Here is a 27,135-nt window from a genome sequence, read left to right as displayed (position 1 = left end):
ATTGTACATAGGGAAATGGAGCGGGCTGCAAATAATGGCGTAGGCAGTGAAACAATTAGTGAACAGGGAAGCATTATCGATCGATCGGTCGGCAACAACTTGCCTCAGGAATCCGAAATGACAGGACTCAATCTTGCAAATACTGTAGATTCAGGTTTTGCGTCCTCGCCGTTTTCTCAAATTTTCTGCTTTTCAAAATGCGAATATTGGCTGTTCAAATGCATTGCCGAATAGCACTGAGGAACATGTTTCAGACACCAGTGCATTGTTATTACAATTAATGCAACAAATGGGACAAAAGCTTCAAAAGTTAGACACAATGGAACAAAATCTTCAAAAGTTAGACACAATGGAACAACACCAGAGACAAGCACAGCAACAGTTACACACAATGGAACAAAATCAGAGAAAAGCACAGCAAAAGCTTCAAAAGTTAGACTCATTGGAACAAACTCTCGAACAAACACGTGAAGATTTAACTGCTGAGTTACATAACATTGAATCGAAATGTCAAAAAGTCTGTAACGACGTAAAAACACAAATTTGTGAGCATTTCCAACCTATTTTTTCGCGTCATGAAAATGCATTACAGAATCACGAAGCAGCCATTAAAGAACTGCAAACGATTGTTCATGAAAATCATGAGACCTTGCAAACTAAAATTGACTCAGTTGCATCTACCGATTCGGTTACGCAACTTGCAAAAACTCAGGAAAACTTAAAGGACACAGTAGATACTCTGAAAATTGGTTCAGAAAGACACATGGAGGAAATTAGTTCATTATCAGAGAAAGTAGTTGAACTTTCGGATCAGCTAAATAATTTATCTACGAAGGTAGATGATAATCTGAATGACACAAAACCGGTAGTCTTTAATGACACAGAAGAGAGCGAACAAATTAGGAAATTCAAACAAAATCAGAATCAAATAAATACGCAACACCAAAGAGAAATCCGGGAAGTACAAGATCAGCTGACACAGGTAATACAAGAATTACGTATTTCAGAGGACACCCGCGCCCCAATATGGGAAGAGGGACATAGAAATACAGAAAAGCCACAAAAATAATAACACAGGGCATTTCGGAAATTACGAAAGAAATTGGCAAGGTACACCGAATTTTGAAATGAAACCGCCGAAACGACGTAACAATCACCGATATGCGACTCGCCGACATGATGATTTTGACTATAAGCTGCTCATTACTACACGTAAATTTAAAACATTTAAGAATTCTGGCAACGACATTCATCCACAAGCGTGGCTCCATCAATTCTCTCATTGTTTTCCTCCCAACTGGTCATTAGAGCACAGATTAGAATTTATGTGTGGCTATTTAGAGCATGAACCAGCTGTAAAAGTGCTATCGGTCATTCACGATTGCCACAGTGAAGGAGAATTTTATCATGCCTTCCTCTCAGCATATTGGTCTCAAACTACACAAGACCGAGTAAAACATAGCATCATAATGATGAAAGATTTCGAACAATCTGTATTTTCCAGTCTTATGAAATATTTTGAAGACAAGTTGCACAAGAATCAGTACCTGTCAAACCCATACAGCCCCTCAGAACTCATCCACATTTGCTTAATCAAATTACCTGAACATTTAAGACATATTATTTTGGCAGGACGTGGCAAAGACGACATTGAAGCTTTTCAGGGGCTCTTACAAGAATTAGAAATCGACACTGACAATCGCGGAACGCGAAAACAGGAACACAACAATTACAGGTCACATCCGTCGCAATTCCGCGATGAAAGAAATAATAACTGGACACGACAAGACTATTCTCACAACACAAATCGTGACCAAAACAGACACCACCCGTAGGACAACCGTTGGCAGAGCAGTAATAATTACAGGGAAAGATCACGTCTCCGCGGTAGTGACTATCACAGAGACAATCAGAGAATCAGACAATATGGGAACCAAAATAATTATTATCAAGGAAGACAGAATAACTTTAGACGCAGCGGTCCAGCGCGCAGTTACGATTCAGGGAGAAATTCTCCACGAAGTGACCGACAAGAAAGAAACCATGGAACCTACCAACATGACGACAGACGATATGATCGTAACGACAGAGCTGAATTGCATCAGAACTGGTGGGATTTAAACAGGGCTGGGCCCTGTCGGCAAGGCGAATTTGTAGAAATTAGGTCTCCTAATCCCAGTAACGACGCGCGCCAACAAAGAAACAGACAATGACTCGCACCGCAGGCAGCCACGTGCGCCCGCTGGCTCAGGGAAAAATAACAGACGGTAACCTTGAGAAAAATTCCAGTATTTTTTACCGATGTATACCACATGATAATTGCGTTGAAGTTGAAACTCTGCGTACTAGGAAGAGTAAAGGTTTACACCACATTTCACATATAAAACCCTTTATTGAAAGATAATCTGCTTTTTAACTTTGTCTTTGCCATAAAACTTTTCACTTTACATTTCTAGTATGCATTGTCAGACTTAGAAACTGTTACCATGCAACAATGTTTGAAGTTAAATATCCAATCAAGAACCAAGAGAACTTATTTAAACAGAAATTACGAATGCATTTTTATAGTGAACAGACGTCACAGTGTTATTGTGTGTGTACATTCTTGCTTGTTAGTGGCACGATTACGTAACGACTATAAGGCTTACATACTTAGAACATATACTGGTACTGCTACTGAGATTTTAATGCAACATTTTCATTTACTTGAAAATACATTCTGGATTTAAAGTACTTTCTGTGAGATACCAGATGACACAGTGGTTAGTTTATGTGACAGCTACGCGATTATATCATGACACTACTAATATGTGGTACAATATACATTGTTGCTTTTGCAGTGTATCTGTTTTATATCTGCACAGTTTTTCTGAATTCTTCTGTAAAGTAAAGCATGTTTTAGTAGTAACTTTTGTGGTATAGCTACAAGGAGACTGCCTTTTCCGTAGGACAACAATACGTTAGAGCACAGTACTTTCTTCATCACGGCAATAAGCGTAGTAACTAAGATATCTATACGCAAAGCATTTCACTTTTGTGTATCATGAGGTAAGTACATTGACTTCTGCAGAACTTAACTTGCGGAGGACGATAACTACGACACTTCCACAGAGATTATCTTACAACAAGACGCACAGTTTAGCGCTACAGTACACGTATTTGAGTGATTAATTTTGCACTTAAAACATTTATTTTGAAAAATATTTGAAGTACAATGATACAAAGGTTTTCCGTGATACATTTCATTCCATTGCTGTAATCTGTAACACCTGAGTGTATAATTACATTAATCCTCAGGGGGGTACATGCCTACTTTGTGTACCATGTGTTTGGCAAGCACAAGGAGCTCTAGCTAATATGGTATTTGCTTATACAACTTTACACATCGGTACCATATTTCTCTAACACATAAATTACACAGCTATCTGATCATTTAACTGGGAGAGACAAACATTTTTTTTAAGACATCAGTGACAGATGTTTACGCAAGTACACCGTTGGATAACTTCACACTTATGAAATTGTATTTTGTCTGTACTTTGTAAACTGTACAAATTTTTTTGAACCATTGTGATACTATGAGAGCTTTGAATGATGTATTTGGCAAGGGAGCATGATTTTAAAGTACGTTTGAGGTAGATGACACTCTTGAAATGAGCAGAGAATTTTTTTTAGGTTTTGACATTATTTCAGAAAGCTACGACGTTTCTGAGATTTGACTGAGGTGTTATGATGTTATTTTTACGACGACGATGTGTATTATGCTGCTGAGGTGTGTTTATGATCAATAAGCTGATGTTATATGAGGAATCTGATTATGCTATGTAGTTATTATGATGAAATATTGAAGACGTGTTGACGAATATGAATATGTACATGTGCAATAAGGTAAGGAATAAGGAGTAGTGGTTAGGGACTCTGATTTATGCAAAGGATGTTGGAAACCAAGAATCGTACTTTAAGAGTTATGAAATGTGTGTAAATGTGTGAATGTATCACAATGACGACGAAAATTTTTTGGACACTGTTATATCAATAGGATTTTGTTTCTACAGATTTGTAACGCAAATTCTTGACCTGTGAAATATTTTTATATGAGACTGTCAGTGTAGCGGAAACTGCTGTCGTAAATATTTCCGTAAGAAAGTTAAGTGACCACCTGCACGTAATGCGTCGTGGGCACCCAGCTGTGTCAGACACCTGGAGAAAAATCCATTAGTGTGTGCCTTTTCAGAGGCACAGGTAGAAAAAAAAGGGAGGCCCTTATCCTCGCTATTGACATTCCTTTGTAGAAACCATCGCTAATACAACACGCTCAAACTTGAAAACATATGATTATACTGTGGAGCTCTTAATTTATGATATTTACTAAAATGCCTAATGAAACGATGAGAAACATTTCACAGCTATTGTCTTGCTAGTTGAGAGAAATGCCATATGGCTTGCTTTATGTATTTATTTACTCATTTTGTTTAATATCTAGTTCCTAGCTGCACTGCAGCATTGGTTACAATAAAATTTTATAGATGTACTAATATAAATATTTTATGCCTACAGATCCAGTAAAAAATAACTGTATGATGTACTAAAAAAAACGAAGGAGCACAAAAACATTTCACAGGAATTGCATACAGAATTTTCTTTTCAAGTACTTGGTAATTTCTTTTGTAGAATAATTTGTGGTGCACCACTTTAATTACATAGACATTAAGATGTGAATATACATTTCCCTTGTCTGCATTATTGTCTTTAGTGTAATGTTTTTTTCTGCTTGGGCTATGTCATGTTTAGATATAAGTTATTACATTTGCAGCTGCTGTTTGCCAGGCATAGTCCACTAAATTTCTATTTGTATTACTCTGTTAAGCTAGTTTTACTACTGATTTATTTTTCTTGTTGCTGCACATTGGCTCATATTAGTTGTAATGTTGCATTGCTTGGTAATTTAGAATTACTGTAGCTTGCTTTGCAATTTTCCATTTTTTTTATCATTGCTGTTTGTGTTAATTGTTTTGTGCTGCTGCATTGCCTCGTCCCTTAGTTTAGCATCTGAGCTCAGTAGATTTAAGTTAGCTTAAGAGGGGGTAACCTATAAGAGAATGAGTTGCGATGAATTTGAAGAAATGCACTGAGAGGCTATACGAGAAAAGTACAGAAAGCAGGTATAGATAGGACTTTTTGGGAATAATGAAGAATGAAGGGAGATCTCCAAGAAGTGAAGAAAGTTTTGTTTGCAAAATACTGCAGTAAAACGAACCCTGTCCTTCCCTTGTGTTATCCCACTATGTGTTTATGTACCCTTGTGTATTTGTCTTTTTCCTGTCTTTATGTATTTAGCTAATAAGATTTATGTTGTAGAATTTTTCTAATAATATGTAATTTTCTTTGTAAAGATGTTTAGACATTATGTATTCTGCTCTGTTTTAATGCTCATGTGTTAATGTTTCGAAAGTTATTCTGATCTTTTACGTATGTACTCATGTCATAATTCATGTAACACTGATGTATATGTTATTTCGATTCTTTTGTAAAGCCTGTACTACAAATGTTACCAGTATTGTTATGTTGTTTAATGATGTATTTTGTACCTTTGTTATTGTATTCTTATGTTATAAAATTGTAATTGACAGCAGTTCATGAAATTAAGTAACTTGTAAGTTCCATTTCACTGCACACGTTTCTGTTGGTCATACTATATGGACAATATGTGAGAAGTTGGGACTGTTCGTGCTTACACATGTGTTAATAATTCAGCAAGGGACTGGTTAACAGCATTGCTGGTTCTAAGGACAATTAAAAAAAACTTTGAGAGTGCACAAGTGGTGGTTTATGGACTTGCTATATTGTCCGCAAGACTCTTCGATGGTGATTGTGCACCTGCACAGTCGCAACGGATGGCTGCTAGCCATCTCTATAAGGACTACAGTGGGTCTACACATTTGATGACTCATCAATACCATTATTTCTAGAAGGACAACAGTGGGTCTGCACCTCAGGTGGCCCACCAGTACCGTAATCTCTACCAGGACTACAGTGGGTCTACTCTGTGATGACCTACCTACCAATATTCTTCAAAACTTCGAATGACTCTGCTGTGCGTTTGCTCTGTTGTGACCCATTACCTGTCAGCATGTCAAGAGTCAGCATTGTCTTTCCTTTGGAAAGAAAAACTACTTCTTCACGACTGCATGGAAATACACTACTTCTGTGTGCATTTTCTGTTACTGCTCAGACTTTGAGAAAAGCACTGCAATTTTACTGTGATGAATGATCGGGACTGTCTTTATAGACTGTGAGAAAATTTTAGCTTTTGACCAACGTTGTATCAATAAGTGCGTGCATTTGATATCTTTGTTATTGTAATTATGAAAAAATTTTTCAAATCTGTATTGGCCAGTGCCCAAAACAATTTGTAAAATTCTTTTGTGGGTAGCATGGGGGCTATGTAAGTAGACTGTATAGGTTTTTTTATTGGTAACGCCACACAGCGCTCTGTATGAAAATCACTGTCTGTGCTGTGTGCAATCTGTGGCTGGTTTGCATTGTTGTTGGCTATTGTAGTGTTGGGGAACTGGATGTTAACAGCGCGTAGCGTTGCGCAATTGGAGGTGAGCCGCCAGCAATGGTGGATGTGGGGAGAGAGATGGCGGAGTTTTGAAATTTGTAATACTGGATATCATGAACTGCTATATACATTATGACATTTGAACACTATTGAGGTAAATACATTGTTTGTTCTCTATCAAAATCTTTCATTTGCTAACTATGCCTATCAGTAGTTAGTGCCTTCCGTAGTTTGAATCTTTTATTTAGCTGGCAGTAGTGGTGCTCGCTGTATTGCAGTAGTTCGAGTAACTACGATTTTTGTGAGTTAAAAGATTTGTGAAAGGTATAGGTTAATGTTAGTCAGGGCCATTCTTTTGTAGGGATTTTTGAAAGTCAGATTGCGTTGCGCTAAAAAATATTGTGTGTCAGTTTAAGCACAGTCATGTACAATTGTTCTAAGGGGACGTTTCAATACAAATACTTTCAGAAACGACTTCCTGACACTTAAATCTATACTCGATATTAACAAATTCCTCTTCTTGAGAAACGCTTTCCTTGCCATTGCCACTCTACATTTTATATCCTCTCTACTTCGACCATCATCGGTTATTTTACTCCCTAAATAGCAAAACTCCTTTACTACTTTAAGTGTCTCATTTCCTAATCTAATTCCCTCAGCATCACCCGATTTAATTCGACTACATTCCATTATCCTCATTTTGCTTTTGTTGATGTGCATCTTATATCCTAATTTCAAGTCACTGTCCATACCGTTCAGCTACTCTTCCAGGTCCTTCTCTGTCTCTGACAGAATTACAATGTCATCGCCGAACCTCAAAGTTTTTCTTTCTTCTCCATGGCTTTTAATTCCTTCTCCGAATTTTTCTTTTGTTTCCTTTACTGCTTGCTCAATATACAGATTGAATAACATCGGGGATAGGCTACAACCCTGTCTCACCCCCTTCCCAAACCTCTTTTCTTTTCATGCCCCTCGACTCTTATAACTGCCATCTGGTTTCATTAAAAACAGTTAATAGCCTTTCGCTCCCTGTATTTTACCCCTGCCACCTCTAGAATTTGAAAGAGAGTATTCCAGTCCACATTGTCAAAAGGTTTCTCTAAGTCTACAAATGCAAGAAACGTAGGTTTGCCTTGCCCTAATCTATTTTCTAAGATAAGTCGTAGGGTCAGTATTGCCTCACGTTTTCCAACATTTCTACGGAATCCAAACTGATCTTCCCCGAGGTAGTTTTTCCATTCGTCTGTAAGGAATTCGTGTTAGTGTTTTGCAGCTGTGGCTTATACATTGATAGTTTGGTAATTTTCACATCTGTCTTTCTTTGGGATTGGAATTATTATATTCTTCTTGAAGCATGAGGGTATTTTGCCTATCTCATACTTCTTGCTCACCAGATGGTAGAGGTTTGTCAGGGCTGGCTCTCCCAAGGCTATCAGTAGTTCTAATGGAATGTTGTCTACTCCCGGACCTTATTTCCACTTAGGTTTATCAGTGCTCTGTCAAACTCATCACGCAGTACCATATCTCCCATTTCATTTTCATCTACATCCTCTTCCAATTCCATAATATTGTTCTCAAGAACGTCGCCCTTTTATAGACCCTCTATGTACTCCTTCCGCCTTTCTGCTTTCCCATCTTTGCTTAGAAGTGGGGTTCCATCGGAGCTCTTGATTTTCATGCAAGTGGTTCTCTTTTCTCCAAAGGTCTCTTTAATTTTCCTGTAGGCGTTATCTATTTTACCCTTAGTGATATACGCCTCTACATCCTTACATTTGTTCTCTAGCCATCCCTGCTTAGCCATTTCGCACTTCCTGCCGATCTCATTTTCGAGACGGTTGTATTCCTTTTTGCCTGCTTCATTTACTGCATTTTTTTATTTTCTCCTTTCATCAGTTAAATTCAATAGTCCTTCTGATACCCAAAGAATTCTATTAGCCCTCGTCTTTTTGACTGATGACCTCAGCAGTTAAGTCCCATAGTGCTCAGAGCCATTTGAACGTCGTCTTTTCACCTACTTCATCGTCTACTGCCTTCACTAATTAATCTCTCAAAGCTACCCTTTCTTCTTGTACTGTGTTTCTTTCCTGTATTCTTGTTATCGTTCCCTAACGCTCTCTCTGAAACTCTCTACAATCTCTAGTTCTGTCAGTTTATCTAGGTCCCATCTCCTTAAATTCGCACCTTTCTGCAGTTTTAATGTACAGTTCATAACCAATTGATTGTGGTCAGAGTCCACATCTGCCCCTGGAAACGACTTACAGTTTAAAACATGGTTCCTAAATCTCTGTCTTACCATTATGTAATCTATCTGAAACCTTCCAGTGTCTCCAGGCTTCTTCCATGTATACAGCCTTCTTCCATGATTCTTGAACCGATTGTTAGTTATGATTAATTGATTGGCGACTCCATGTTGTCCTGTGCACTACGACCAGATAACAGGTATACTTGAAAAAAGAGACACCATTGGTCGTATATTTTTTACTATCGCAAAATCACATTGCCGTAAGCTTATTAACAACAGTGCATCCTAATTTAAGTTATACAATATAGCACTGAAGATTGTCACTCAGTGACAGAAAATCGATTTTGCGATAGTAAAAAATATACGACCAATGCTGTCTCTTTTTTCAAGTTATGATTAACTTATGCTCTGTGCAAACTTCTACCAGGCGGCTTCCTGCTTCATTCCTTACCCCCATTCCATATTCACCTACTACGTTTCATTCTCTAAATTTTCCTACTATCGAATTCCAGTTACCCATGGTTTTTAAATACTCGTCTCTTCTTTTGTCTCATCATACATTTCATCAATCTCTTCGTCATCTGCGGAGCTAGGTGGCATATAAACGTGTACTACAGTGGCAGGCGTTGGCTTCGTATCTATCTTTCAAATGGTTCAAATGGCTCTGAGCACTATGGGACTTAACATCTGTGGTCATCAGTACCCTAGAACTTAGAACTACTTAAACCTAACTAACCTAAGGACATCACACACATCCATGCCCGAGGCAGGATTCGAACCTGCGACCGTAGCGGTCACGCGGTTCCAGACTAAAGCGCCTAGAACTGCACGGCCACACCGGCCGGCTATCTATCTTTGCCACAATAATGCGTTCACTATGCTATTTGTAGTAGCTGACCCGCTTTCCTATTTTTCATTCTTTATTAAACCTACTCCTGCATTACCCCTATTTGATTTTGTATTTATAACCCTGTATTCACGTGACCAGAAGTCTAGTTTCTCCTGCCACCGAACTTCATTAATTCCCACTATATCTAACTATAACATATCCATTTCCCTTTTTAAATTTTCTATCCTACCTGCCTGATTAAGGGATCTGACATTCCACACTCCGACCCGTAGAACGCCCGTTTTCATTCTCCTGATAACAATGTCCTCCTGAGTAGTCCCCGCCCGGAGATCCGAATGGGGGACTATTTTACCTCCGGAATATTTTACCCAAGAGGACGCCATCATCATTTAACCATAAAGTAAAGCTGCATCGCCTCAGGAAAAATTACGGCTGTAGTTTCCCATGTAAGTAGGCTGTTTAGGTTTTTATGTTGGTAACGCCACGTAGCGCTCTGTATGAAAATCGCTGACTGCACTGTGTGCAGTCTGTGGCTGGTTGGACTCAATGTTGGAATATTCGCTTTTGCAGTGTTGGGCAGTTGGAGGTGAGCCGCCAGCAGTGGTGGATGTGGAGAGCGATGCCCGAGTTTTGAAAACGGACGATCTGGACGTGTTTCCGCCAGCAAAGGGAAATTCGTAAAGCTGGATGTCATCAATTGATAGATGATGATAGATATGATGACTTTTGAACATTATTAAGGTAAATACATTGTTTGTTCTCCATCAAAATCTTTCATTTGCTGACTCTGCCTATCAGTAGTTAGTGCTTGCAGTAGTTAGCATCTTTCATTTAGCTGGCAATATTGTCGCTCACTGTATTGCAGTAGTTCGAGTAACGAAGATTTTTGTGAGGTAAGTGATTCATGAAAAGTATAGGTTATTGTTAGTCAGGGCCAATCTTGTATGGGGATTATTGAAAGTCAGTTTATTATTGAAAGTCAGATTATTATTGAAAGGCAGATTGCGCTGCGGGAAAAATATTGTGAGTCAATTTGGTGATGATCAGAATAAGTGAAGAGAGAAATGTCTGACTACGTTCAGTTTTGCTCAGCTGTTTGAGAAACAAATAATGTAAGAGGTTTACCAGCACAGTAATACATAATTTTCCGAAGGGGACGTTTCACCCCTTGATTTCAGCCCTTCGTAGTACGAGCATAGCAAGGCCGTTTTGGTTAGTATTACAAAGCCAGATCAGTCAATCATCCAAACTGTTGCCCCTGCAATTTCTGACAAGGCCGCTGCCCCTCTTCAGGAACCACACGTTTGTCTGGCCTCTCAGCAGAAACCCCCTTCGTTGGGGTTCAACCTGCGGTACGGCTATCTGTCTCGCTGAGGCACGCAAGCCTACCCACCAACGGCAAGGTCCATGGTCCATGTGTGTGTGTGGGAGGGGGGGGGGGAAGGAGTATAGAAACACATTAATAAAGGTGAAGAATGAAAAATGAGGAACTAAATTTAACGACTGATAAATGAGAATAAAGACTCAAAGTATATGTATGATTCATTAACCCAGAAGAGCAACACACATTTACATAAATTTCACACACATAGACAAGGTAGCAAAATATTTCTTAATAACTTTCCTGAGTACAATTACTTACCTTCACACCCTTCACACTCGTTTCGAATATAACACAAAGCCTTACGTTGCACTATATAATTTCTACATCAGACTTCAAACATACACAATGTTCTAGCAACAAGAAACTACACAATGACAAATATAAGTCAAAACTGGATTAACTTAAAAGTTCTTGTTATTCTTTTATTAATGATTCCTCAGCATCTTCAATATTCCTTAACAACACATTGTTACAAAATCTTTTTTAAACAATGCTGCCTCCATTAGACGGCAGGCCAGCTTCCATTCTTCTCAATCCAAGTACATAGCCAGACTGTCTGACGCAGTGCTACTGTCTACAAAATGAAGTAACCTCTCTGGCCAACATCTGTGGTCTCAGGAATATATTTACAAAGAATACGATTATATTGACACTACATTTGTTGAGTACATTTATCAGATTCATCACTTCATTCACAATTGTGTCCAAAATACCTTGAAAATCGATATGTCAAATGGTACAGTTCTCTTTCAGCCACAAACCAGCGTTAGGAAGAGAGGCAAAGCTCAATAATACTAGTCCGGTCTGATTTACCAGCAGGATTTCTTCTAAACACACAAAGGCCAACACTGTTAGGCAAATGACTTCAGCTTAATGTTAATCAAAATTCATCGGGCACGCGCCATCACCACTAATCCGTAATGTAATTGAGTGATCCACAATCAGACCCAAAACACCAGGAGTGCTCTTAACAAATGTAACCTGAATAGCCAGTATTTTCACCGTGTTCTCCATACTGATGGGAGTGCAGATTCCCCAACGGCTGTCGTTTCGTTAAAAAACAACTTTTAACGCAAATAGTGTGCTATTCCTTCACATCGCTATTATTGATGGCCGTGGTGAAAATGATGAACAAAAATCTAAATTTCAAGATTGGTTTTTGCTGTGGGCGGACACTTGTGAGGGTAAGTGGTGAAGTATCCGGCACTCGGCGATACCAATAGAAACTGCAACGTTCAACTGTACCACACAATTTGCCACTACAACTGCTAGGTCGCTGGCGTTTGCAGACATGAAAAATCAGGGAAGTCGACATGAAATGTTTCGGACAAACCCGATATGACGGAGCCCTCGGACAACTTTATTGTGCCGCTTAGATGCAGTTGTCAGTGTTAGCAAAGTGGCTATCGCCAAACGTAAACGTGCATCGTTTTCCTTTCAATTCTTGCTCGAGGGGGATAAGCAGGCTGTTAGATTGTTGATGTACAGAATGCCTAGTAATAAATCATTACTTAAATATACAGCTCTAAAACTGGCAGTATATTTACAATGTGCAGCGAATATTATAAAGGTCAGTACGTCGATATTTTCCTTGTGCGTAACTCAATGTTTTTTCGATCTATCGAAGGCTGATAACGATTTTTTTTAAATATCGATATCGAAATCCCGATATTTTTCAAAATTACAACACTCTTAAGTTAACGCCCACTGGCCCTGGTCGCCCAGACACCTTACACGTCGCCATCGCGATCCACGCCACACCCGGACTGCTCGGTGTGAACACCTTCCTGCAGCACATGCCGCCAACGAATATTTCCTGGTACAGAGCATGCCTCTAAACACGCTTCTCACAGTCCACAGACCCCGCCCAGACTAATCAAAGTGTACATGCTCGATTTATCGATGCCAGCTGGCACTCGCGCAAACACGGCACGCGTTTGTAACAATTGGATCTCAACTATTTATCATAAATCTAACAAGGGAACATTCCCAAGCGTCAATAATCAATCTTGCAAAATAATTCTATAGGTATTTTTTTTGCTTATGCCCAATTGCACTTTTAAGGGATAAGACACACCTGAAGTGTACTCTGGCATGTTATGGTTAGAGGAAATGTCTTCCAAACGATGATACATGATTTCCATATAAAAGTTGACGTGTAATTAACGTTATCGAAATCTGTACGATAACTTCTGTAATAATTTCAAATTTTGCAACGTACCCACCATCATTAATTAATTCTGAAAAATGAAAACATTTGTTAAAATGTAAATTAAAGGAGCTTTCAAGCTACATCCATCCATATGTAATAACGCTCGTTTCTGACAAACCATTTCTGGAAAATAAGTTGTATAAAATGTGCTGTAAGAGTATTTTTGGCATACATCCTTAAAATATCTAAAAATACATTATTATTTTAATTATTAATTTACTTATATGTGTTTTATATTTTAAGTTGTTATTCTACGGTTTCCTTTGTTTCTTAATGTACCATTTCTATCATTACTATGACAGGAAACAATTACAATAATGATAACCTGTAGAGAAAAGTTTGAAAGATAAGGTTTTTTCACACCTTGCACATAAAATGAACGAACTTCCTTCACATAATATACACGATGGAGAATACAACATGGAACCAAATTCAGCACGATTTCCAATTGTAGTAGGTGACCCTCTAAACAGCTTGCTTTCTATCAGCTATACTTCAGTACATTGGTAAGCCCTGGCGGAGAGAACTGATTGTGTACTAGTGACTGCAGCTTGTTTATATTGTTTCTCACGCAGAGAATGTCATTATAATCATTGTACAAAACCAGGTCTGAAAAATCTTCACATAAAGTTCTTCCAACAGCGACAGCAGTATACATCCCAGTACTACGCTTGTGTTATCGATCTCTTTGGGATCACCAGATGAACAAGTTCCTTGTTCTAAGGTAGGATGGTCTAAAGGGTTCTTTCACATTGATCACACAAAGAATCCAACAATAAAGCATTTTTTCTCCCTCACTGGGAAAGAGAAATTCTTTCAAATATCTTTTTGACCTGGTCATACTTTTGTTTAGCAGATTTCGGTGCTTTCACAAGGACATCTGGTGCTTCAGAAAGAGATTCTGGAATGCTCTGTTCAAACTCACCGTTGGTTTCGTTCAAAATTATGATAATACGAGTGATCAGTGTGAAAAAACCGTTTCGAGGGCCGTAACCGAGTACAAGAAACATCTGGTGTCCCCAAAGGGCACGACGGCACAGGTACTGCCGTGGAATGCATACAGATTTCGATGTTGGTAGAATCTTGCGAGAACATTTTCAGATCTAGTTCTGTTGAATGATTCTGACTTCAGTCTCCACTTGAGAAACAATGCAGTTAAGCTGCGGTCACTAGTACATAATCAATTGTTTTCGCCACGGCAGAGTTATTATGGGATTAAATTGTACCGGAAGATGAAGGAGCATTTTACAAAATCTAGTGCATCACTGTTTAATTATTGTTTTTACAAACATCAATAAAGGGTAAGTGTATATAGCCAGTAGCTTCAGCTTTCTGTAACTAAACGTTCGCCATCCGATGTGAATAGGCCACAGGATCATGGCTAATTATATCTGACATCTGAAGTCTGTGTTGACTGGCTGCAGGTGGAGAATGCGTCCATTGTGTCCGATCAGACAGCTATTGTCGCTTCATAATAGCCAGGCATTCCATTGTCGCTTGAGACAATATCGTTGTTCAGCGCATGTATAAGTGCAGGGCGCCAGACACCGCACATTCAGGTCTATTCCTGGCAAGCGACCGGAGCAGCACGTCTCCGTTCTCAGTTCGTACAACTAAGAGGATCCTGCTCGGAAGATTGTATTCGGAAGTTACTGTTAAAACAGTTATAATATTCCGAAACCTCCCCATGTTTTGTGTTCCTTATTTTTGGATGGGCTCGAAACAAAATCACTGTTGCCACACGCCGACAGTCCTAGGCGTTCTCGTGAGCTAAATAACACTCTTAACCCCGCCCCCCTCTCCTCCAGCCCCTCGCCAATCCCTTATCCGTATTCTTCAAATAATTGAAACCCATCTGTAAAACAGCTTCAAACGTCAGATCACTTCAAAAATAGGTAAGTTAATATTTCACGTTGAAGAACTAAACCTTTTAAAGCGAGAAAAAGTTTAGAAAATTTAGGTTGTATTCCCGTACAGTGTACAAGCACTAGAAGGGCGAGGATCATTGTTGTTTATTCGGTATCTCTTTGATTTCATGGATACATTCATCAAGAGCTGGCTCGCGTTACTTCTGTGTTAGTCCGAGGGAATTGACTTTCAGGAACAAATACGGGCTGTGCATGTATGTGACTGTTATCGTGACGCTGCTAATACCTGTGGACAACAAATGCCATTTGATTTTAGTCTGTTTTAGGAGCTACGGTGATGTGGGAGTACATCTTACGAAGATGCGGCTACACAGGAGTTAGCCACGTTTTCAATTTTTTTATTTCTTTTTATTATGTTTTATTTTGGTCGCTGCTTGAAGTTTCTAGAACAGTAAAGCTTGGTCTTCGAAACGCTTAAATTGTAGAGATTTTTCATTCATGTTTACACTGTAAATAGATGGTTGAGCCGACGTTTTAACATTCATTAGCTTAGGAAACATTTGAAATTATGTTTAAAGTCGTTAAATGCTCTCGTCATTAAACGTTGCCAGAATCCAGTAAATTGCGCTCAGGTTTAAGATGAAGCTACTTTTGCACGCATAGCAATGTTTTTGACGTCTTGTCTCCTGAAATATATGTATTACAATGATGTTATTTTGCAGGTTCATTGAGCGATGTATGTGGATACTTTTTGCCAAACGGTTCACAAATAGAGTTAGTAGTAAAACATTAGTACATCAAAAGTCATGTGGGATGCTGAAGTCTTACTTCAGGAACAACGAAAATGGGCAAGTCATAAACTCGTTTCTAGTCATAACTTTGTGGGTGATTTCACTGACCAAAGGTTTCGAAAAGGTTTGAAATTATGTATAACTTTTTTTTCTTTAGAAATCGCAAAGTTCTGTCATTGTGAGATACACGATTAAACTAGTGTGGGTAATTTATTTATGGGTTGTGAAATACGGTTCCCCGAGGCATATATTAAGTTTCTAACTTAAATACTTGACTTACTGCGTAAGATTATACCTGTTAATTATTATATTAAGAATTTTGACTATTTAAATTCGGTCAATAATTATATGAGAAACCTCCAAGCTTTTAGGTAGGCAATCTGCAACTGATTTTGATGTTGGTTTTAGCTGTCTAGTGATACAGATTTGTTGCGAGCTACAGGTCATGATTCTCGCCATCGCCAGCTACTGGACTCAAGTCTAAAAGAAAGACTTTTCATGGATTACAGTCTTGAGCTAAGCGCATCCTTACTGCCCTTCATGTTCTTTGTATTTTTTTTTACTTTCTTTATCCATCCACTATCCATGAGATCGCAGTGTCTGTCTCTTCCTCTCTACTGTCTCTTACAATGCAGTAAAGAAACTCCTTAATCAGTGTACCGTCTATTCAGCTGATATATACACCACTCACACGTCTATTTCTGTTCACGTGGGAAATAAAATATTCCTCAATGGTTGTTAAAACACTTTTGGCAAAAAGTCATTACCGGTTTCGCATCATTACAGATGCAGCTTTAGGTGATCTGTGTTAGAAATTAAAGTATTATGGTATTACAATGTTTTCTAAAAAAGATTTATGCTATCATAAAGCGTCATATTACAATGAGAGGCGTGTACTCACAGCTTTTTGAAAAACAGCGGCGCGGCAAAGTGATTGCTTAAAGCCAAATCCCATCTTTCATCGTCTAGATAAATCGATAGCACGCTAAAGGCTTTTGTCTATGATTAAACTGATTGGGAAGGTGCGGTACCATGTCGTAGATGGTTCAAATGGCTCTGAGCACTATAAGACTTAACTTCTGAGGTCATCAGTCCCATAGAACTTAGAACTACTTAAACCTAACTAACCGAAGGACATCACACACATCCATGCCCGAGGCAGGATTCGAACCTGCTACCGTAGCGGTCGCGCGGTTCCAGACTGTAGCGCTTAGAACCGCTCGGCCACCCCGGCCGGCCATGCTGTAGACAGCACAGTAGTGTCTACGGCGCCAGCTTAAACTGTACTGATACGGTGGTGCTGCGCGATGCCATGTGTTCACGAGCTGTGAGCGTTATCATTTGAAAGACGAACACATCGCACGATTGTGTACTGTAGAGCGAGATAATAAACGAGGATCCGTCCCCGTTACTGGACAACTATTCACAAGACGTTTGACATCCGTACCAGCCGAAAACACGACTGACACACGTTCCAGCTGAACATGTTGCGACTTTGCAAGACAGCCAAGCCACTATGATTGGTAGCCGAAAGGCACGCGTTTAAGCTCACGCAGGCTGGCGTGAGGTCTGGAACAGTTAAAGGAGTTGAGTCTAGTAAAAATAATACGTAGCTGCTGGAATACTTAACTTTAATCCATAATTGGTGAACATCGGTCTGACGGTACATGCAGCACAAGATAAATAGCAAATGATAATGGCGCCTTGCTAGGTCGTAGCAAATGACGTAGCTGAAGGCTATGCTATCGTCTCGGCAAATGAGAGCGTAATTTGTCAGTGAACCATCTCTAGCAAAGTCGGCTGTACAACTGGGGCGAGTGCTGGGAAGTCTCTCTAGACCTGCCGTGTGGCGGCGCTCGGTCTGCAATCACTGACAGTGGCGACACGCGGGTCCGACGTATACTAGCGGACCGCGGCCGATTTAAAGGCTACCACCTAGCAAGAGTGGTGTCTGGCGGTGACACCACAGAACACATCAGGGAGCATGTCTGAGACGTTAGCTGATACCTGGCCGTATCCACTGTCTTCATTGGTGATTATTAATCGCCAGAGGAATCCTTCACTCGGTGAAATCTCCTATTGATTCAGGCTCAATGGCAGCTGTTCCTTTGCCCTGTTCTTCCTCGTGCGAAAAGTGATCACGTGACACTACGGGGTGGGAAAAATAGAAGATGCCCGAATAATACTTGACGCCCCTTAAGACAGACAATCCAACTTACATTATCCAACCTAGATGTGTATGATATAAGTTTGGTTCTTTGCCTTAGGTAGCGTGAAATGTATTCAATCAAATGCAAGTCTTTAGTTTTTTCCATCTCCAGGTATCAACTGAATATTCGCTCATGTTGCTGTGGTGTATTGATGGACTGAACAATGTATACCCGACGCATTGTAGGCCTTGCGCACTCCACTCAACGGCAGTGAGAATGCTGGTTCATCTTGACTCCATTACAGTTCCCTCTACATTGAGTGTCCTGCAAGTTCACGTACGTCGATGAATGATGCATCAGGCAAAAAGAGCATTTCAGGATCAACCTCTGCATCACGTTAAAACACAGACACGTGCAGTACTGACACCTAGCAATAGCATCTGGATTGGTAAGTCGTGCATTACGTTTACTTCTTTCCAAGCCTAAGACTAAAATCGATACGCCCTCTGCTACACTGTCCAAGCTACAAGCTGGAGCTTGTGAGCATACGGAGGTATTATTTTCCGCAAAATGAAGTATTTATCGTTATTTTATTTGCCAGCTACGTTGTTTCCACATAGCAGTAAAGCTTTACGAGTGCCGGATTGCGTCAGGATCGTTAAGTGTCAACGAAAGTGCAATTTACTACACACTAGCTCCGCTGGAAAACGAAAGCGGCCAATCTCCTGTGGAATTCTTCTCACTATTTCAAACCACTCTGTCTGTGCAGCCATAGCTCCCTCCTTTCAGCAGTCCTCTCCATCTTCACGTATGGAGAACATCCCACCTCAACTACCATATTTTTAAATAATGTTCTTGATCGCCCCATCCTGCTCATACCTACGATCACTCCTTCGAAAATGTTTATTAACCGATTATAATGCCTAATTAAGTGTCCAATGAGTTTTGCTTTATTTGGAACATAATTTTCAGTAGTTCTATCTCCTCTCCTATTTTTAAAAATATCCCATTCGCTTTTCTTACAGTCCCCGTAGTTAACTCACCTCCAGAATCCCAAGTCCCAACTTCAATGTGAGCTTCGTCCTGCATTGCTAACGTTCAGGTTTCACAACCATACATGACGAAACTCCATCATTACAAATCATATTTTAGTGTGGAAGCTGATGTGCTTGTTCAACAAAAAGTTTAACTTATTTGACAAGGCTCTCTTTAGAAGTGTTGATCTCCATGGAAACTCTGTTGTTCATATTGCTACCGAGAGCGATACAATCGATTACTTCCTAGAGTTGTTCAGTGCCTGTTCTTGTACTATGTGACTGTACTGACGTCTGGTACAACCTTCCGTCACCAAATGATTATTCCACGAAGGAGAAGATACACGGCTCGTTTTGTCTATAGTTCAACCATGCCTACACGCTCAATACCGCGGTTCGATCGCGTCTCCGTTGTTACTTTGTGCCAGGAAGGGCTCTCAACAAGGGAAGTGTCCAGGCATCTCGAAGTGAACCAAAGTGATGTTCTTCGGACATGGAGATTCAGAGAGACAGGAACTGTCGATAACATGGCCTCGCTCAGGCCCCCCAATGACTAATACTGCAGTGGATGACCGCTAACTGCGGATTATGGCTCGGAGGAACCCTGACAGCAATGCCACAGCGTTGAATAATGCTTGTTGTGCAGCCAGAGGACGTCGTTTTACGACTAAAACTGTGAGCAGTAGGCTACATGATGCGCAACTTCACTCCCGACATTCATGGCTAGTCCATCTTCGCAACTATGACACCATGCAACGCGGTATAGATGGGCCCAACAACATGCTGAATGAACCGCTCAGGATTGGCATCAGGTTCTCTTCACCGATGAGTGTCGCATATGCCTTCAACCAGATGGAAACGTGTTTGGAGGCAACCCTGTCAGGCTGAACGGCTTAGACACACTCTCCAGCGACTGCAGCAAGGTGAAGGTTCCCTGCTGTTTTGGGGTGGCATTATGTGTAGCCGACGTACGCCGCTGGTGGTCATGGAAGGGGCCGAAAGGCTGTAGGATACGTGAATGGCATCCTCCGACCGATAGTGCAACCATATCGGCAGCATATTGGCGAGGTATTCGTCTTCATGGACAACAATTCGCGCCCCCGTCGTGCACATTTTGTGAATGACTTGCTTCAGGATAACGACATCGCTCGACTAGAGTGGCCAGCTTGTTCACCAGACATGAGCCGTATTGAACATGCCTGGGATGGATTGAAAAGTGCTGTTTATGGACGACGTGACCCACCAACCACTCTGAGGGAACTACGCCGAATCGTCCTTGAGGAGTGGGACAATCTGGACCAACAGTGCTTTGATGAACTTGTGGATAGTACGCCACGACAAATACAGGCATGCAGCAGTGCAAGAGAACGTGCTACTGAGTATTAGAGGTACGGGTGTGCACAGCAATCTGGACCACCACCTCTGAACGTCTCGCTGTATGGTGGTACAACATGCTATGTGTGTTTTTCACGAGGAATGAAGAGATCGTTAATGATGTGTATGTTGATTCTCTATTCCAATTTTCTGTACAGGTTCCGGAACTCTCGGAAGCGAAGTTACGCAAAACTTTTTTTGATGTGTGTACAAAATACACTGAGGTCACAAAGATTTTGGGGTAGCGATATACACATATGCAGTTAGCGGTAGTATCGACTACACAAGGTACTCAGGTGATTCGTGTAAAAAGGTTTCCGACGTGATTGTGGCCAAACGACAGGAATTAACAGACTTTGAACGCAGAATGATGGTTGAAGCTAGACACATGGGACGTTCCATTTCGGAAATAGTTAGGGAGTTCAATATTCTGCGACCAACGTGTCAAGAGTGTCCACAGAATACCACATTTCAGGTATTACGTGTAACCACGGACAGCTCAATCGCCGACGGCCTTTACTTAACGACCGAGAACAGCGGGGCTTACGTAGAGTTGTCAACGCCAACAGAAAAACAACACTGCGTGAAATAATCGCAGAAACCAATGTGTGACGTACGACGTACGTGTCCGTTAGGATACTGTGCCGAAATTTGACGTTAGTGGGTTATGGCAGCAGATGACACACACGTGTGCCTTTGCCAGCAGCACAACATCGACTGCAGCGCCTCTCCTAGACTCGTGATCATATCTCTTGCACCCTCCTATATGACTGGAAAATCGTGACCTGGTCATATGAGCTCCGATTTCAGTTGGTAAGAGTTGATGGTGTGGAGCAGACCCCACGAAGTAATGGACGCAAGATGTCAACAAGGCACAGTGCAAGTTGGTGGTTGCTCCACAATGGTATGGACTGTGTTGACATGGAATGGACTGGGTCCTCTGGATGTTCAGGTACTTGGAGACCATTTTCAGCCATTCATTAAAGTCATTTCCCAAACAACCATGTAGTACTTGTGGATGGCAATGCGCCATTTTATCGGGCTGCAGTTGTTCGGGATTAGTTTGAAGAACTTACTGGAGAATTCGAGCCAATGATTTTGCCACCCAGATCGCCTGACATGAATGGTGTCGAACATTTATGGAACATAATCGAGAGGTCAGTTCGTGCAGAAAATCCTGCTCCGGAAACACTTTCCATATTATGAGTAGCTATAGAGGCAACATGGCTCTATATTTCTGCAGGGAACTCCCAGCGACTTATTGAGTCCATCCCACGTCGAATTGCTGCACTATGTCAGGCAAAAGGAGGTCATACACGATATTATGAGATATCTCATGACGTATGTCACCTCATTGTATATGTTAAAAGAATCGTCGTTTACTACCGGCAGCTCTTAAACCATACACAATGACCTATGTCTAATTCTTTTTTCCGCAGCATATTAAAACATGAATTTGGTGCACATACGCTCAGTATCTGTGGCTATAAAGACAGCATGAAGAGTTCAAGCGCTGTTACTTTATAATAGTTTTTGTTATATTAAACAATTATAGTGCCGTTGTAACTTCTGTAGCATTTATAATATAGTGGACATTTAGTTTATATAATCTAACTTTTATTCGAGTACCACTGTACGCATCTAGCGCTCTCATTACGCTGGTGTGCTTAGATTTGTGTCTGCTTTTTCTCCTGAAGCCACCATGTTTGGTAATTTCGACTTCTTAACCGTTGGCGTAAAAATGGCTAACTGGTTCACCCACCTCCTGAGGCTTGGGAAAACCACACAATTACCTGTGGCAACTCGCTCCCGCTTGGCTCTCACCGCCAGCCACTGTGGACCAGGCCTACTCAGCCTGAGTGTGTACTATAACAGCTAACGTTGGAGATAACTACCTCCAGTGTCCGATATTTAACAGCATCTTTTATTGTTTTATACCGATCAGAGCCCTTTTATTGTAGTCTCTTCCTTTGTCAGTGAGATGCAGTATCTCTTTAGTCACCCCAGGTTTCCTAAATTGTAACTTCCGTATTCCTAATATATCTGTAGCTGCGATTGTAACATTTGACTTGACAACATCCCAAATGCTTTCTTCTCTGTCTGATTTCGTTGTTGCATCCTTGAGTTCCACGTGCAGCTTCTGCACCCATCAGTTTATGTATTGACAATTTCCTTGGATATTTTAGATGAAACTTATTAATTCTGATAGCTTAACTATTAACCATAAATCCCCATTATCATCAGGTGCCTTCCAATGTGTAGCGCCTTCTCTTCGAAGGCTCGTGTGTCCGTTGTAAACATCCCTTTTTTCACAATATTTCCCTTTAATTTCTTTTCCTCGCCCTGGAACTGCCCTATTCATACTGAGAATCCAATCCGTCTAGGGATCGCAGATGGGCTTTAACGTACTGGAAAAGGTCGAAAAGCTCTGTAAATTTTACCGACCCGGTGTCTTCACTGCAAGTAAATGTCCCATGGCAGTGATAGGCGAGGCATCATGTCTTTATCATCAATGGTTGGTTAAAATGGATTGCTTTTGTAGGTGACTGACATTCAGGCTTCAGCAGACTGTTAAGTGACGCAGGGGTACGAGTTATTTTATTGGCGACGATGTTGTTGGTCAAGATAACGAAATTGTGGCCCATACGTCTAACTTTTGGATTTCTTTTATTAATGAATCCGTGGAGATTCGACTGTCTGACATTGAGTCTCTTATTAATCGAGACAGCGGTTTTAAATTGAATTCAGCATGGAATTCAACAGTTGTAAATTTTGGTGTTATCCGCAGCCGGCGTAGTTCTGTGATGGAACTGCGGGAAGACAATCGAACTGATATCGATGCGGTGAGTTTTCACCACGGAGGGCGCGCGACGCAGTAGAATCGAACGCGCTCAAGTAGCGCTCGCGCAACGCCAAGTGAATCCACCACGCATGTGCCGGCGGGGCCTTGAATACCAGGGCTCAGTGCGTTTTCGCAGAATCATAACTGAAGATGGCCAGAATACTCTGTGCCGAAATATTGTGGCAGGAAGTTACAAACATCCGCCAGTTTTCCCGAAATTTTGTGGAACAACGAAACCACAGTTTTCACAGTCATGCGTTCACCACATCCATCAACGATCTGTAATCCACACACAACATACTCCGCATATGTTCAATATATTCTTGTCTACTTGTCGTGCACAAGCAACAGTATAAAATTTTGTTAACATGTGATTAGCCTCTGTTGCTCGCACACCCATACCAGCACGCAACCTCACTGCCTGCCGACGAGGCTCACACTCTGTGACCACTAAGTGTGGATCACTTCCTTGCGGCACTGTTCGTGACGACAGACCAAAAACGTACTATCTGATTTGGGCTATTAATAACCTTTTTTGTTTTTAAACTGTTACAAATGGATTATTGTTGTAATACATCCTATCGAGTACATTGCAGATTCCTATTTGACACCTAGTTTAAGTAATAAATACACTCCTGGAAATTGAAATAAGAACACCGTGAATTCATTGTCCCAGGAAGGGGAAACTTTATTGACACATTCCTGGGGTCAGATACATCACATGATCACACTGACAGAACCACAGGCACATAGACACAGGCAACAGAGCATGCACAATGTCGGCACTAGTACAGTGTATATCCACCTTTCGCACCAATGCAGGCTGCTATTCTCCCATGGAGACGATCGTAGAGATGCTGGATGCAGTCCTGTGGAACGGCTTGCCATGCCATTTCCACCTGGCGCCTCAGTTGGACCAGCGTTCGTGCTGGACATGCAGACCGCGTGAGACGACGCTTCATCCAGTCCCAAACATGCTCAATGGGGGACAGATCCGGAGATCTTGCTGGCCAGGGTAGTTGACTTACACCTTCTAGAGCACGTTGGGTGGCACGGGATACATGCGGACGTGCATTGTGCTGTTGGAACAGCAAGTTCCATTGCCGGTCTAGGAATGGTAGAACGATGGGTTCGATGACGGTTTGGATGTACCGTGCACTATTCAGTGTCCCCTCGACGATCACCAGTGGTGTACGGCCAGTGTAAGAGATCGCTCCCCACACCATATGCCGGGTGTTGGCCCTGTGTGCCTCGGTCGTATGCAGTCCTGATTGTGGCGCTCACCTGCACGGCGCCAAACACGCATACGACCATCATTGGCACCAAGGCAGAAGCGACTCTCATCGCTGAAGACGACACGTCTCCATTCGTCCCTCCATTCACGCCTGTCGCGACACCACTGGAGGCGGGCTGCACGATGTTGGGGCGTGAGCGGAAGACGGCCTAACGGTGTGCGGGACCGTAGCCCAGCTTCATGGAGACGGTTGCGAATGGTCCTCGCCGATACCCCAGGAGCAACAGTGTCCCTAATTTGCTGGGAAGTGGCGGTGCGGTCCCCTACGGCACTGCGTAGGATCCTACGGTCTTGGCGTGCATCCGTGCGTCGCTGCGGTCCGGTCCCAGGTCGACGGCCACGTGCACCTTCCGCCGACCACTGGCGACAACATCGATGTACTGTGGAGACCTCACGCCCCACGTGTTGAGCAATTCGGCGGTACGTCCACCCGGCCTCCCGCATGCCCACTATACGCCCTCGCTCAAAGTCCGTCAACTGCACATACGGTTCACGTCCACGCTGTCGCGGCATGCTACCAGTGTTAAAGACTGCGATGGAGCTCCGTATGCCACGGCAAACTGGCTGACACTGACGGCGGCGGTGCACAAATGCTGCGCAGCTAGCGCCATTCGACGGCCAACACCGCGGTTCCTGGTGTGTCCGCTGTGCCGTGCGTGTGATAATTGCTTGTACAGCCCTCTCGCAGTGTCCGGAGCAAGTATGGTGGGTCTGACACACCGGTGTCAATGTGTTCTTTTTTCCATTTCCAGGAGTGTAGTATTGAAGTTATAAGTTTGGCGCGCATTTCGTAACTCAGTAGCCAGAAATGGTGTAGCACTGCTCCTCTGGTTGCACTTCATCTAAAACCATGACCTCACTAAACTGATACTGCCATGTGCAAACACACATGTGGAAGAAGTTCTTACTCAAATACACCGATAAAACACTTTCTCGTAACGTCAACTGCTTGCTACACTACGTAAAATTCCTTAAATTACAATAAAGGAATCATAACTGGAAGGGCCAGAATTGTTACACAGTCTCACTAGAACCAACATTCACATCAGTTTTGAGCTGTCGGAAACCGAAATCGCCACTATTGTGAAGCCACCTCACGAGTTGAATAAATTTTATGGGTACACACATTTGAATCAGAAGTCTTGTTTGTTTTGTGTCAGATTTCGTACACGACCATTTCTGGCAGCGAGAAGTAACACTCACACGGTAAACGCCATTCCTCGTCCGCCGGAATAGGTCTGCCTAGTTTTTATGAAACTTGTAGCCGAAGATGAGTCTCCTGCTACCATGCTATGACACATACTTCCTTTGTTACAGTAACAGGAAACAGTGTTATTTAATTTGTTTCTGAAAGCTTAGTGTCACCGTCATATGTACCCTGACGTACACTGATTCCTTTCGCCCTTCACCAACGTTAAAATCAATCTCACGTTCTTAATATGGAGCAAAATGACGTCACAGTCCTACACCTCGCACATCCTGTCTTTGATGTCGAATGGTACACGCTCTCAACACCATGCTAATGTTTACCGTGTGGTTATAATTAAGCAGACGGTGTTCCTTGTGCTGTACTGCGAGATGTATTCATCAGAGGATGCTGAAACATTGCACGTATTTCCATTAATGGGCGGCTCGTGGAGTATGCTCAAAAAATAGTAATTTCACCTTCTGTCAACTGCTGAAAATTTTACACTGTCATCATTTAGAACGTGAAATGTTTTCTGGTTTGACGTCAATATGGTGTTTAATTTCTCCTGTGTTGTGACTGTTGGATAATGTGTGAAATCTTATGGAACTTAACTGCGTAGGTCGTCAGTCCCCAAGCTTACACACTACTTAACCTAAACTATCCCAAGGACACACACACACACCCATGTCCGAGGGAGGACTCGAACCTCCGCCGGGACCAGCCGCAAAATCCATTACTGCAGCGCCTTAGACCGCTAGGCTAATCCAGCGCGGCGACTGTTGGAATAAAGGGTTAAGGATGTTGAAGTTTTCCATATGACTCACAATGGTTGTTGGGAAGAAAGATGGTACACAGGTGGTAAAGTTGTTTTATCAGAGCAACAGCAACAGTTTGTGCACTGCGGGAACAACGCCGACAGAAACATCTGTGTAGAAGTTACATGTCAGTAATTGGGCTAAACAACATGATCAAGAAATCTGAACAAGTAGGTGAATCAGGTGGTGCAGCACGGAGAGAGAGGCAGCTGATTCACGAAACAGTTGTTGATGAAGTTCCTGTAGCTGAAGCCAACCATGCAGTACAAGCCTGAAATGCTGCAGCCAGTGGTCTAGCTGTGTCACAGTAAGTTCGTAATACTCGCAATTACCCGGTTTATTTATTTATTTATTTTTCTATTTTTTAATGAGTCTCCCTCCCGGCAGCACGTGGTCAGACTTGTTTTTCTTTGGTTAATCCTTTGTTCACGGAGTTATTTCTTTCTCGGTACTGTACCCCAACGCGACTCACCCCTCCTTCCCACCCCTACCTGGAAATAGGTGGCTTTGTGCCGGAGAGAAAGG

This window comes from Schistocerca cancellata, chromosome 2 (assembly GCF_023864275.1).
Source record: "Schistocerca cancellata isolate TAMUIC-IGC-003103 chromosome 2, iqSchCanc2.1, whole genome shotgun sequence".
Classification (NCBI taxonomy): Eukaryota; Metazoa; Arthropoda; class Insecta; order Orthoptera; family Acrididae; genus Schistocerca; species Schistocerca cancellata.
Note: the sequence above shows the minus strand (reverse complement) of the source record.